The 13,823-nt window shown below is 41.8% G+C and overlaps 1 protein-coding gene across 11 annotated transcripts in view; it reads left to right on the plus strand.

The window, feature by feature from the left end:
• CHL1 (cell adhesion molecule L1 like) overlaps positions 1-13,823 on the plus strand; it is a 106,256-nt gene that overhangs the window by 25,742 nt on the left and 66,691 nt on the right. For 10 of the 11 annotated variants that reach the window (XM_015875299.2, XM_032447232.1, XM_015875304.2 and 7 more), the window contains one exon: positions 2,270-2,395. The gene's annotated coding sequence lies outside the window, so the exon portion shown is untranslated. Of the gene's footprint in view, positions 1-2,269; positions 2,396-12,189; positions 12,307-13,823 lie in introns of those variants that run through there. The other variant, XM_015875301.2, reaches the window with a different exon arrangement.

The following is a 13,823-nucleotide window of genomic DNA, read 5'->3' on the forward strand; positions in this document are numbered from 1 at the left end:
GCCTTCCCAATGCTAATGTTATTTTGTGGTTTTGGGGACTGCTGAATTCTCACTTTAGGTTTATACTATAACTGAAAGAAGAACAGTCAAAAGTTACTGGCTCTTTTGAAGTGAAAAAGCATCCAGTGATACAGGTTAGGTTCCCAACACTGTATTTTACTTTTTCACTTATTTTGCCAAGCTTTCCTATGCTTTCCACTAGAACCATTTTCTATATAAATCCTTACACGCAGCCTATGAGCTCTATTTACACATCCTCTGTTCATGCAGCCCACTGATAACTTCAGTCCCACAGACCTCCTCTCCAGGAAATTCTATAAAGATTTTCTCTTAGCACAAGCAAGCAGCCCTTCAGAAATCCTTTGTTGGATCTGTTCTTTCCTGTTACAGTTTCTTCTGCTTTTTTTTTTTCCTTGTGGAGAGCTGTAATTTAAAGCTTGCTCAATCGATAAGTCCAAGATGCACAGTGTAAGTGGGAGCAGCAGACAAACAGCTGCTGACGACAGGAGATGGCTGATTAAAAAGAACTTGGGAAGAAAGCATTTGAGCTACTACTCTCTGCTGTGATTTTTGGGTTAGATTAAAAATAAAGATTAGATTAAAAAAAACCTGTTTTTTTGTTTTTTTGTTTTTTTTACTTTGAAGATGATGTTTTAATCAATTACAGGCAAACTGGTTTAATGTAGAGGTAGCCAAGGAAAGGAAAGCCAAAGGCAGGAAGTCTGGGCATGATGTTGTAACAGCATCTCTGGTCCTGAGTTCTCTAAACATAGTGTTGTGATAAGATGATATCCTTGAGGTAGCCTCTGTTTTGCACTGCTTGCATTGTTTTCTACTCTACTTTTTAAGCTCTGGTGAGTGGCATTGGCCTGGGCTTGCGCTTGTTCCCCCTCTAGCTGAGGCATGTCTTGCACTGCTTGGACCAGACTTGGCTGGGCTGTACCCAGCTGGCACAAGCTGTAAATCAGGCAGTTTGCATTTGGCATTACAAATTGCAGATGCATTACTTTGGAAAGGTAAAGACTCTCTAAAAGGCTGTAGGCTGCCAGCAGGAGAGTAAACATTTCTGTGCTAAAGCCTCAGTAGGCGTCAAGAAGGATTAAGGATCAGCTGGAAGTTGAAGTCCAGTTCCTAAATCACTGCAAAGCTTTGGGGAATGTTTTCTACTCATGTCAGAAAACAGTTTGTTGACAAATGGGTTGAACTCTGAAATGTATATCTTAGTGAGTTGTGGTCTAGTGAAATCATACAGTTGTTTTGACAGGGAAGTTCATATAAATGCTCAGTATGTGCCCGTAACCACAGAACCTACCTGGAAGATGAGAGATGGTGTGTGGTATGAAGCATAGGCATGTACATCCCTGTATGCTAATTCTGGCTGTATACACCAAAATAGCAAAGTGTTTAAATATGAGTTGGGAAGGCTGTGGGAAAGGAGGTGTGTGTGTGCTTGGAGAAATGCTTTAGGTCTGCCCATGGGGGGAAGAAGTCTGTCTGCAGATGGTGAAATGAGACTTGGGTCTCCTCATTCCCATTGCTGCTATCAGCATGTAGCAGAGCATTGTCATAGTAAGATGCTGAGCAGGAGCCTGCAACAGCTCTGCAATGAGGCGCCAGCTGAAGAGCAGAGGGATGTTGTACCAAGGAAGGATACTGAAATGTAACTGTCAGCTTGTTTGAAAGAGGGAGGAATGTTATTGGGTGGGGAAGGGGAACACACACAGAAAGCCAGTGAATCTCGAATGTACTCTTCTTTCGTGAGACTTTTATATTTTAAATGAAAGCAACCATTGGAAATTACTTTGAAATCTTGTATCTCATTAGAAGAGTAATGATTGATAAGACTTATTATTTCTGCTTTTGTGTTATCTGGTGGTTCCTGTGAATACTGACTCTTATCTGGTTGGTACCAGATAAACACTTAGCAGGCTTTAGGAAGCTTGTAATCTAAGGACATAGGAAAGGCAAAGAAACAGGAGAAACAGAGCCATGGACAAGTGCCTCATTCCAAGGTCACAAAGCAGATTGAGAATCAGAATCAGATCTTCTAACTTCAGCCCATTTTCCTGTTCCATTTGGTATGCTGCTTCTATCATTCAAATGTGGAAAGCCCCATCCTTTTCCAGCTAAGTGGAGGGCAATGAAGATGACTTCAAAATTCAGTGATGTATGGGGGGGGGGAATGAAATCAAAGGAGTGGCACTGATAAAGATGCTGTTTTTAGATGAATGCAATATATGACAACTCACACATCTGTCTTTCTCTCTAGATGCTGTGAGGTGGGGAGAATGATTCAGGTGTGAACTGCGAATTGACTGAGAGCTGATGAAAGAGCAGCTGGGGGGACTGCTGAGAATCCATCCTTTATTTCTGAATGGTAACAGTTAAAGTCTTTGTAAGTATTGTATCCCTGTTGGATACTTTTTCTCTAATGTACTTACTGTAGTAGCATAATTGTGTCTGTAAAATTGTACATGCTAAGGAATAATTTCATGTGATTATGATATTATGTGATTATCTATAAAATATTATATAAAGCCAAGCCTGTAGTAGATTCTCACGGAAGGGACTTGTGTTTTTTTTCTTTGGAAAAGCCCCTCAAATCCATTTGGTTCTTCAACCTGCTGGAAAAACAGTGTTGTTATCCAGATTAATTCCAAGCAAATCTTCCTTCCTACTCTCCAGTGGTTGTGGCCACTGGGGCAGTGAGTGACAGTATGTTGCTCTCTGCACCTCGCTCTCTTTACAGCTGCCTCATGGTGCACTGAAAAAGTAGGGAAGGAGCAGAGCCTTGGTGATATGTGGCCAAGAGGTGTTTACTGGGGGAAGGAGGTTTGGGAGCATTCAAGGTGTTTGTGTGCTGGACCTCACTAGGGTTGCTTCTTATGGGAATTTCAGTGCCTTTGGACCTGTTCTGTAAAGAGATGTGTGTAGAGGGAATAAAAGCACTGGCAAAGGGTTTCAAACAATTTATTTTCCTAAATAGTATTTGCTACAAATCTATACGTTGTTGTTCTGTTTCTTGTTTGTGGCTGATGACAAAAGAGTCTGCACTACCAATGTGTGGAGCTTAACTAAGAAGTTCCCATTTGTTTTAATTAATGGGAGCTTTGAGACTTTTTTTGCAACAGGAATTATTACTTCTTTAGAAATGCTGTTTCTTCTGCTTGTTTCTTGTTGGTCTTCTTGTTTCCTTTATTCTTCTCCTCACCCTTTACTATTGCAGAGGGCAGAGTGGAGAACACTGCATCTACTGCTGAATTTCATTTTGTGTATTGTTGTGGTCTCTGAAATTCATATCAACAAGTTGCTGATGAAATGAGGCCTGTCAGCATGCTGCTCTAATTTCCTTTATTTTCTTACTGTTGTTATACTTTTATTTGCATCCAGTGGTAGTTTCAGATGAAGAATAATGTACTGATTTCTGATAAACCTCGACTAATCAAGCAGTGGGATTCGGGTGCTGTGTGCCTCTAAAAAATCTGATGGCATTTTGATTCTCCTTCCTTAGGAAAAGCTCTGAACAGGAGCTCACTGTGTCAGTCCATAAGTTAGCTTAGAAAGTTTCTCTCTTTCAAGACCAACCATCTGGAAAGGTCACCCTGTGAAGGCTGCTTGTTTGCTAGGTCTGCATGAGCAAAGAGAATAAAGGTTTCCTCTGCTTTTTTTTCTTTGTGGGATGATTTGTCTTGATTATTCTTACGCAATCCCTCAAAACATGTGCTTTTTTTTCCCCTAATTAAAAAAAAAAAAAAGATCCTCCTGTGTTTTCCATGAGGCATCACATGAGTTGGGCTTCTCCATTTCAAAGGAGAAATACTGGAAGTGTAGGCGTAACATTGTGAGTGTAAACTGGCACAGATTGTTGTCTCTGACCTTCTCTCCAAGCAGGAAAGGTCGCCCAGCGATGCAGCCTTTCTTTCCATCTGTGTGCTCGGCCCTATGCGTCAGACATGTGTGTTTGGGAAGTGTGCTGCTCTCCTCCCCTCTGCTCACAGCTTTCCCATTGCTCTGCAGGCTCTGCCCTTTCCCCCCGCTCAGCCAGTGCCTGTCTGAGATCTGCCCTGTGACCAAGGGATGAACCCGGAGCCATTCAGTTGGGGCTGAGAGTTAAGTTAATATATGCTCCCACATCTGCCCTGCAAATATGTGCATTTACACAGGGTCTTTTTATTTAAACACACTCCTCTTTCTCAGCTAGGGCAATTGTCATTAAGATTTCACTGCGTTGTGATACATTGGCTTATAAGCCTTCCTATATTTAGAATATGCGAGTCCATTACATTTTAAGAGATGCTCTGCAGTTTGAAAGTTAGTTGTCCCATTGTTTGCATGTAAAATTCAGGGCACAGTGTGTGGAGCTGCCTTTGTAAATTGGACACACCGTCGTGTCATTTTCTACTCACTAAAAGCCGCAGAGCTGCTGAATGAAGCTCCTATCCCAAGAAGAAGAAAGGGCTCATTAAAAGCTTTAGCTGTGATAGAACAAATTGAGCTTCAGTGCCCCCACATAAAGATTATAATAACTGTAATAATAAATGAATTAATAATACATTACGGGAGAATTCCTCCAGTCAGGTTGTCACACGCTTATCTCTGAAAATTGACTTCAGCGAGGTGTGTCACACGAGCTAATGACCTTAACTGATGGATTCGGGAATTCTCCACACTCTGAAATTTGCTTAAATTCAGATTTCTGTACTCCTGACTGTTTTCCAGGCAGACATGGGATAAGTAGATCCATTTGGTGTGGCAGGCTGCGAGGCTCCTCCTGTAACAGGGCAGTCTCTAGCTTTGCCCTTTGCAAATTGGAGTAGGTTTAGACTTGATCAATTGCAAGGGAAAATTCAAGTTGGCCATCAGCATTATGAACCAGCCAATACCAGTGGGACACGTGTGGCTTGGGTGGTGGGTTTGGCTGTTCGTACTACGTATGTCATACAGAGAGCTTCCATGATGTTGAACCTTGAAAGCTCATGGTTGTATTTGCCATGAACAAATTCTCTCCGCTGGAGCTGCAGATGAGATTCTTTGTGGTATGATGGAGCCATTCCTGTGCTCTATGGGAAGTTCTGGGGGTAGGACAGACTGCCCAGAAAGTGGGAGCTGGAGGATTTCCACTACTTGCCCTGCACCAGAGCTGGCTCTGTAACAGCAATTAGGCACCTGTGCTGTGCTGAGGGGAAAACTGCATTAAGGGAATTGATTACCCAGACATTGTAACCCATGCTGGTTGTAAATGGCATCTTTTAGCACCCAATTACCTTCAAAATTAATCCAGTAGAGTTTCTGAGAGGCAAAGCAGCCCTCCAAAGCCTGGGCACTGCAAATGGAAGTTACTTGAGTTGTGAGGTTGATAGTTAGGAATAATTTTGACTTGGAGAGCTTATTTGCATGCCCCAGTTCAGAAAGAAATCAATGGGTATCAAATAGATATCATGGTGAAAACGCATCCTTTTATTGCACATTGCACTGGGTGCTGCTTCTGGATGTCCCCAGTTATACCTGCCAGCAGACACTTGTAGATGTTCTGGACAGTTAGTTTGCACATGCAAACAGTGACATTTGACCATGGAACTGTGTGAGTGTGTATGTGTGTGTATATATATACATATACTAGCTCAGCATAAAAAATTCAGGCGAGGGAATATCATCAATGGTTTTCTTATCAGTGCTTTGCATCATGTTAATATTACAGCCAATAGTAAATTAAGGATTTCACTGGAACAAGGGAAATGATACCAGGAGTTTTATTCTGAATGATGTTGAGTTTGCTTGTGAAGTTGCACAAGATGTGGCTTGCTTTGTTTGTTGGTTGATGAGGGGGTTGATGAGCTCAACAGCTGCTCTAGTTTGCACTATGATTCTTTTCTTTCCCAGTGCATTGCCTTGCTTTGGCATGGCTGTCTTAGATACAAACCAGGAAAAAAGAGGTTGTGTAGCAGCAAAAAAGGTAATCTATTAGTGTATCAGATTGTTATGGCTCCAGCAAATGACCTGAGTGTTGCTCGTGTATCACCTGAAGTGGTTGTGCAGGGAGCTGAAAGCCCAGTTCTGTTTTTCAGTCCTCCAAGCAATAAAAGAAACAGTTGGCAGCACTGAGGATTTTGAATTTTGGAACAGAACAAATGGATACCTGCTAGGAAACTGCTAAAATAGCAATAGCCTGAGGCTGGCAGTGTGTAACGAGGGGAATACGGCTCCACCAGCCAGATGGGTGCAGTGCCTCCATATGATTTCTGTATTGACTGCTGTCAGAGGTAGGAGGAAGGGCTGAATGTTATGGCTGTTCTTAAATTTTTAGAAACGAGGCTGGGCTCATTAATGCTCCCACCAAATGGCTTTCAGTTGCTATCAGTCTGACTTGTATTGGAATTGATGACCTTGAGATAAAAGGCTTTTTATTCTATTACCAATCTCCTGAGCCATCAAGTCTTTAATATGCCGTGTAAAATCAACTTTCTGATGGTATTTCTTGATGTAATGTTACTATTTATTATTAACCATGTCTTATTTTGTGCACTGTTAGCTATAATTGTGCAAAATTCTACTTTTGTTATTCCTATTGTTTCAAATATATCTGCTGTATTACTATATACACAGAGATGTAGAAGAAACAGATTGGCGAGCGACTGGTACAGTTTCATATAAATGAGTTAATAAAATCACAGAAATTGAACATCAGCAAAGTTCATGTATCAGTTCAGTAAATTGAAATATAAAACTGAGTTTTGATGTTGAAATAAGCTGTCCTGGGAAGTACCATACAGGATTACCAAATGCACAGTGAGTTAAGAAAAATGAGTAAGTATATGCAATGTAAACTACTGCAGTGAAGGAACTATATTACATGCCACCCTCGTCCTCCTGAAGGGATTATTCTGGAAGGCAGTTCATGTTAGGAAGCCAGTGCTATACAGGGATGTTAAGCAGAGCTGTGATGTGGTAGCTTTTTCTGTCTTGGTTTTATCTATGTGATCTTAGGAAAGCTGGGCGAATTGGGATGGAAAGTGCCTTTATGGACAGAATCATTGCAAACTCTGAAGGATGACAGCTGATTGTCCATAGATGACCTGACTTCAATAATGTTATCTTTCTTTAATATTTGTGTTACGTTAGGATGGGGGTGTGCTGAGCAGCAGTGCTCAGTTGTGCCAAATGATTGTTTCCCCATTATTTTGTTCCAGTGGAAATGATGTAAGTTATTATTTCCTTGATGTTTTTGACAGCAAAAGTGCTGGATTGCAAATCTGACCCAGGAGCATAAAGGGTCATTTAGGTGACCTTGCAGCCTTCAAGTGATGGTCCCAACAGCTTCCTTAGAGAGAACATATTCCATTGATTATTCTTTATAACTCATAGTTTTAATTGCATTTTTCCTTTTAATGTGCGTTAAAACAGTTACTTCTCATGCTCATGAAGTACAGTCATGATTTTCTTAATTAAAACATGTTTTATGTTGGAAGATAGCCTTTATGTCTACACTTTGGACCTCCCTTTTCATGGACTGAGCCAATACCATTTTTTCTAGGTCATGTTTTTTAAACCTGATATGAATAATTACCTCCATGTCCCGTGGTTAACATCTGTTAGCATTTCTCAAACTACCACTTGTCTCTCTGGCAGACTCCCACTGCTGACTCACGTTTAGGTTTTATCCTTTCTGACCTTTATGTTCTCTCACTTGTGTTGCCTACCTTACAAAGCACATCTTCAGGTTGGTGTTTATTTCCAAAATAGACTGAACGTTGGGTAAGTCTTTTATTTTATTTTTTTTTTTGCCTAATTATCTTTACAAGTTTTGATGCTTTAGCTACATGCTGAGATCACTTGGTATGCTGGTGCTATCTTCCGCAGGGCTTGAAGCTCCTCTGTGCTGAATCTCTGTGTTACCAAAGTCATTCACGAATAACTAGGTCAAGTGCAGTCCCCTGTGGAGATGGACTGGTGTTTTCCATCTGTTTGGAAGCAAATGGAGAAGTTTCTCTATGGCTGTGTATATTCTTATTGCAATAGAATACTTTTTGTTTCATCAAAAGGTATTTAGCCCCTCTTCTAATAGTGCGATTATCCTTATTTAAAAGAGAACGGAAAGATTGTGTTGACATGCTTTGTTCTTCACAAATATATTTGATTTCTTCTCATGTTATGTTCCTCTGGGTTCTTAAATCCATTGTTTGACCACTGTTGCTGGTCTTCCAATGCACCATATCCAAACTGCATAATATTTCTCCTTCCCATTTAAATAGTGGCAGCATTTGACCATCCCTTACCCTCTTGAACTCAAAACTTTCAGATTAAATGCAAATAAAGTACATTAAGAAAAAAAAATGTGGATGAGACCAGAATATGGAATCATAATTTTGTCTGAATATTATTTGTGATAACCAGGAAGAGAAATATGAGAAGCAATTGCTTAGAGATTGAGGGTCTGTGACCCAAATCATTACTGTTATTGCAAACATCATTTCTGAGGGATCAGTAACCCTTTCAGTCTGTAAAAGGGTGAGAAATGGCCTTCCTTCCTGACAGCCTGAAAGCTGCTTATGACACCCTTCTCCAGCCTTGATGGCTTTAAGAACAAGCCCTGTGTGGGCACTGCCCCAAGCTGATATGGGCAGTGGTGATGGGCCAGCTTGTGTTAGGCTCAGCCCTGGGTTCTTCTTCTCAAATCCTATGTGCTTTCCAAAGTGCTTGTGCCTCCCACGCGCAATAAGCACTTAGGGTGGTAATGGAGAAATGTCTGCTCAAGTGAATGCTTGGATGCACAGACTGCTGCTTGCCCCCCTCAGCCTCCTGTATCATGTGGTAAGGATGCTCGATGTGTACCTGTGTGGTTTCTGGTCTCTGTGCCACCTGTGCGGGCTTACAGGACGGTGCCTTAGCTGACCAAATTGACTGCTTGTTAAAGCTTAACCTTAGAAGTGGTTGCAACTCCATTTCCTTAGATCTGATGTGTAACAGAATGATGCGTAGTCCTGACTGGGTCTCGACAGAAATGTGACAGATTACTTAGGAATTTTCTTCAGATGCTGCTGTGCTATTGAGATAGCTCCTCAAAACCCATCCTGTCATGCTAACTCGAAAATTGTTGCAGTGGAAATTATTCCTATGGATCTATAAGATAGATTGTTGTTCAATTGTGCTGACAGCTGGTGCCTGGTAATGTGTTTATGTGGCTGTGCTGTCTTCCTTGGCTGTGCAGTAGCAGCATTACCGTGGAGCAGATATCTCTTCAAGTTATCTCACTTTGCATATTTATTCACTGCTGCCTGTTTGGGGCGAAAAAGTCATTTCCTTCTAAGCACCTCCCTGCCAAGGTGAGCGTTCTGTGTTCTGCCAGAAAATCCCTGATTGAGTCAGAGTGTGGTTAAACAAAGAAAAGGGGAGGGGATGGGGGGAACAAACAGACACAAAACAGGAACTACGTTTTTTTCTTGCATTCAGAGCTTGGGCTTGGAGTATTCCATCTACCTGCTGCCCAAAGTAATTTGGATGGAATTTATTATTATTAGCACGCAGAAGGGGCAAAGCCAATTGCCATGTGAGTTCATTACAAGGAAATTATTTCCTTATACATTTGCTAAGAGTAAGCTCTAAGTGACGCTGGCTCATTAAATCCAAGAACTCAGATACTGTCCTTGCTCCTCCGGATTTAATAGGCATGCTTTTTCCAAAGGGCTGCTTTCTGTAATCTGCTGCATGGCACATGCAGACACCTGCCAGATGCTTGTGATCCTCCTGCATATGACGGGGCTCAGAGCCCTGACAAATACCAAAGAACGCTGGTGGGGCTGCTGCTGCTGCAGGGGCTTTCATTTGTACCCAGAGCTCAGGAGAGAGTGCTGCAAGATAAACACTTGTTGTGGGTTTGCATCAGTTGGAGGTTATGGCAGGTCCTGCTGTCCCAGGGGGTGAGAGCGCATGGTGAAGGGTGGCTGCTAATAGGGAACCCCGTGTTATGTTCCCAGTGTGCTTCGCGTGGAACAAAGGGATACTGTCTGTGCTCATAATCTGCCCTTTGGAAATTAACAAACAAATGGCAGGCTGCAGATGGGATGGCTATGAAACCTCTTACAGTAGGCAGGCACTGCTTTCTGCTTAATGATTTAGTTTTGAATTTGACTAAGTCTTTGTTGCGGCATGGTGGTTCTGGACAAACTACTTGCTGGGGAGATAAACCTTTTGAAGGAAGTTTCATACCTACAATAAATACTTACTGCCTTCAGAAGACCTAAGAAGAGTAGAAATCCTATAAATTAATGATGGAAGAGATCTTGATTGTGTGTTGACCTGCTCTGTGCCTATAGCACGGTTGCTTTCAGTAACCAGCTTTAATTTATCTCTCCACAAAACAGATTTGAGTAAAGAAGGTTATTATATCCATGCAGCCCAAAATTACAGGGAGAGTTAACTCTCTCCAGGTGAACAAGGTTTTCTGCAACCTCTGAACCTAAAAGCCTGATTTGGTTTCCAACTGACTTGCATTCCCCATTGCTCTGCATGAAGCAGTGCTCAGGCAATTTCTGTCTTCTCCAACTGACAGGAGATAATGCTGGGTTACTCCCAGCCTAGATTACACTCAGGCTGGCTGGCATGAAAGTGAATATATTGGGATTTGCCATTCAGCTACTTTAAAACAGCATTTCCAATGTCCTTTATCTCAGTAGAGGTGCTAGTTTGAGACTTTTCCTTTTGAAAATTCCCCGTGTGCCAGTGACTGAGGTGTCTGGATAGACGGAAGAGACTGAAAGTGTAAAAACCTCATTTCCTTGACAAGCTGTTCTAAAAAATGGTTTATCTCTGCCAAAAAAAAAAAAAAAAAAGAGTTCTCATCAAACCAATCTATTCCAGCATCACAACTTTTATCCCCCAAATGCTGGTTTTCTTTTTTTCCCCCCAAAACCTAATAAGTACACAGGATTTTGGTTTCTCTCTGGGTTTACACCAAGGGCTTTATCCATGGGTGGTTCCCAGGAGGGGTGTGGTGGGGGCACTGCTGGCCCTGGGGCATGTTGGTGGGGGTGTATCCAGCACCTGCTGCTGGGTCCATGCATCCCATAATGTGCAGTGCAGTGGTGTTATCCTACTGTGGGCATTAAGAAGGTACTGGAGCAGGCACAAGAAAGTGAATGCTCCTGATGCCACTCGTTATTAAATGCTTTCCTTAGCAAATGGGCTTGAATGCAAACATGGCCTTTTGTCTCCCTGTAAACTGCTAATGCTTTTGACATGTTTTTTGAAGTTCTCCTTTTGAGCTGTAGCCTTTGGGCTCCCTGTAGTTTGCTGGCAATGCTCAGGCCCAAAACTTTATTTTTCCCCTCTTGCATGAAGTATTAAAAATCAGTGAGAAAAGGTTGCTTCAGAGCAAGGATTAACTTGAGCTTTAGTCTCTCTTTGCTCTGTTTTCTGTTCCGTGTCATTCTCACACATCCAGAAGGAGGGATCTGTCATTTCAGAGTGCTGTGTCTGTAGGGAAGTGCAGCACAGGATCCTACAGCTGTGCTCTGAGTGTCACTGGGGGGTGATGGTGCCATGGGGCGGAGAACCAGCCTGGTGCTGTCAGCTGAGGAGAAACCTGGGGGGAATGGTGCTCTAAATGAAAGGTTAAAGGAATTGGATTTATTTGGATATTTTTCTGCATAAAGTTGAGTGTTTTACTATAGGTTGGTAGACCTGTGGAGAATAATGATTTACAGTCCTAGGTTATTAACGCAGTTGAAGTAGCTTCTTCATGGGAATTGTTCTTCACAGATCATGTGGGTACATCATACGTATGTGTTAGAAATAATAAATATATTATCTATTAACGGACTGGTTAGACAAAAGTTTTTCAAGTTCAATTGACTTCTAGGAGCTCACTGAATAGCAGGCAGGAGGGCAAACTCAAATATCATAAAGATTAGGTTTTGCAAATACCGTATACAAGGGAATATAGTGCTGAATACTTTCCCCTGGTAAATGTGGCTCTGCTGCCACATAATCCATATTCCCAGCTTCTGGATGCATCACCCTGAAAATTGCAAAACTGAGTATTAAGAAACACGCCTTTAAAATACACCAGCCAAGTTCCTTAAAAGGATCTGAGGAAGGATGACTCACTACTCAAATGGCCATTCATTGCATCTGTGGAGCACTTCGGGTTAAATTCTCTGAAATAGCAATGATTTCTTGTAGAGGCTTCTCTGTGTTGCAAAGCCAGCGTTGCTGCAGCAGCTCAGGGCAAGGCAGGAGGAAGGCAGCAGCCATCAGCCTTGTGTGGTCGTCCCAAGTGTGGAGAAGAACGTGGATACTCATCACTAGAAGGTTTGAGATTTGCGTTTATTAAAAGCAGATCTGAAGCAGGTTTTGGGTGCTGACAGCTGCTTGGTTGCTGGGGTCACCAGGAAGGAGCTTGTGTGGAATACTGTTTTATTGTCCCAGGGTGCCACTGATAGTGTGTGGGACAGAGCTTAGGAAACATGAAGATTTGTGAGCCCATTTGGCTGAGATGTTTGTGATCTGTTGGTGTGTGGACTGTAGTCACTATTTCATACCGAGGTGTGATTTTTCCATATGCTGTTTTTCCATGTGGTTTATTTGCTGCTTTGTCTGACACAGCCTGTTTACTGCACATCTTGGTTATAAGATCAGATATTTTCTTCCTGTCAGGTCAGTATTCTCAAATGTTTAGCCCCGATTTTTTTGTCTCTCAATAAATCTGCTTTTCAGTGCATGGTGCCCTTTGTATCTCGAAGCACCAACAGGGCAGAGTGCAAGCAATAGAAGTTCAGCCAATGCATAGCTGGTAGACCTGTGCTTGTTCTCCAATAGCCAGAGCTTGTTGGTTGCTTGGTCTGAGATGCAGGCAAAAAAACACCCCGGTGTATTCTTTAGGTTGAAGTAATAGCATGAACTGGGAAATGAATGTGTGTGTCAGGAAATACTGCACCTTGCTGTGGCTGTCAGTACATACAATGATGTTGCATGGAAAATAGTAAAATTTAGCTTGATATCTGCTGTTAGGAGTGCTTGGATTTAAAAAAAAAAAAAATAAATGCTGTAGCGTTTTACAGTTTGTATAATGCCCTGAGATTGGGGAAAAATAAAGGAGAGTATTATATTTACAGCAACAGGATCGATACTATCTGTAGGCATTGATTCCTTTGCTTTCTAGCAAGGTGACTTGCATTCTTGTCTGTCTCCCACTTGAAATCCAGGTTGTTAAGTCAGGTATATCTGTGTGTTCCACAGGTGTGTGTTTTGTGGTGGTAAACCAATATTTTCTTTTACAAAATACAAGAACAGTAATTTTGCCTCGGGTAAATTCTTTCCCTTGGAAATTGAGGAATGCTTCAGGGCTTGTATCTCAAGATGAAACAGAAATCTGTCTTGGTAAGATGTGAGCAATTTCTCATGTCTACGACAGCCAAAGGAAAATTGGCAGGGAAAAAAAATTATACAAGAAGAATAAAAAAATATCCAAGCACAGTAAAACTCTCAGTAAAACCCATATGTTCCATGGTTTGTGGAAGCTGGAGCTGTGTGCAGCTGGCACTCGTGGCACTGTTGGGCAGAGCCTGAGACCAGTGTGTTATTAGTGTGCACTTCTTTACAAATCCTCTTCTAGGTGGGGGGATTGCATAACTTAATTAATGTGAGTAATACTAATTATTTAGGATCTGTCATTGCACGAGTGGTGATGAATAATGCAGATACTGCTGTGGTGCTGAACGTGGCTGCTGAGGTTTGGTGGTTTTTTTTTTTGCCTTTTCCCCTCATCATCCATCTCAAAGTGTTGTGACATTGGGTGACACGGATAAACCTGAGTTCTGTAATTAAGT

The sequence above is a fragment of the Coturnix japonica genome, chromosome 12, assembly GCF_001577835.2.
Source record: "Coturnix japonica isolate 7356 chromosome 12, Coturnix japonica 2.1, whole genome shotgun sequence".
In the NCBI taxonomy this organism is placed as follows: domain Eukaryota; kingdom Metazoa; phylum Chordata; class Aves; order Galliformes; family Phasianidae; genus Coturnix; species Coturnix japonica.